Raw genomic sequence first — 1,338 nt, 5'->3', positions numbered from 1 at the left:
TCACAATTTGAGTTGAATTACTGAAATAAATGAACTTTTCCACGACATTCTAATTTATTGAGATGCACCTGTATTTCAGTTCCCGGTTTTACTGCTCATCAGTCGCTGCTCAATGTTGTGAGAACATACTCGGACAAAACCCTCCAGTTTTAAAAGAACACATTCCAGTCAGTTTCAAAAATCTCTCTCCTCTTCGTTTCGATTAGTTTTCTTGTATTTTCTACACATATTCCTGTCATGAGCGCGGCAAACATGGATAGACTCGTCTCATGCGCCATTCCAGCTGTTTCCAGTTCGCGCGCACCACATTTACTGCTCCAGTTTTAAAGGAACACACTCCAGACAGTTTCAAAGTTGTCCCTCATCTGTGCTTCGAATAGTTTCTCCTATTTTCCACACATGTTCCCGTCTTAAGCACCGCAGTCACGGATTTCATCGCACACAGAACCGTTCACGTTTGAACTCTCGTGACTTGCTGCATGCTCTCATTCACGTCCTCCACATTCCTAACCCAGCACCATCGGGTTAGCCTACTTATTACTGATATCAACCCAAATTGGGTCAAATCAAGCCAGCTTCCTAACCAACCAGTCTCAACCGAGCGTTTGGATTGAAACAATTACCAGCGTGTTTTGTGTAGGCTATAAAAAAGTACACAGTGTATGTTTTTGCTTAATCGCTTGCAAATATAAGATTGTTAGGTCATACATACCGTGTAATATTAGAATAGGATAGGTACCCCGGTTAGTTTCAAAATACTTACAGTAGAAATAATTTGTAATTTTACAGATTATTACTCCTTTATTCCACAAACTTCGCATATTGTTACCTTATACCTACACGGAGGTACTGAATAGGTACACTGTAATTACAAAAAAGTTACGCTGTAAATTCTGTTTACTTACGCAGTACATTGCGGGTTGTAATCTAAAATGGTATCTGTGAGGATTTCCAGTCAGGATTTAGACCGTATCATAGTACTGAGACTGTTCTCATTAGAGTTACAAATGACCGGCTCTTATCATCTGATCGTGGCTGTATCTCTCTATTAGTGCTACTGGATCTTAGCACTGCGTTCGACATGATTGACCACAACATTCTTTTGAATAGACTAGAAAACTTTGTTGGCATTAGAGGAAGTGCATTAGCATGGTTCAAATCGTACTTATCTGACCACCATCAATTCGTAGCAGTGAATGAAGAGGTATCATATCGATCACTAGTGCAGTATGGAGTACCTCAAGGCTCAGTACTAGGACCATTACTTTTACATGTTACCCTTGGGTGATATCATCGGGAAACACGGTGTTAGCTTTCACTGTTATGCTGATGATACTC

The sequence above is a fragment of the Sinocyclocheilus anshuiensis genome, unplaced genomic scaffold (genome assembly GCF_001515605.1).
Source record: "Sinocyclocheilus anshuiensis isolate Anshui unplaced genomic scaffold, SAMN03320099.WGS_v1.1 scaffold943, whole genome shotgun sequence".
Taxonomy (NCBI): Eukaryota; Metazoa; Chordata; class Actinopteri; order Cypriniformes; family Cyprinidae; genus Sinocyclocheilus; species Sinocyclocheilus anshuiensis.
This window is presented reverse-complemented; position numbering follows the sequence as displayed.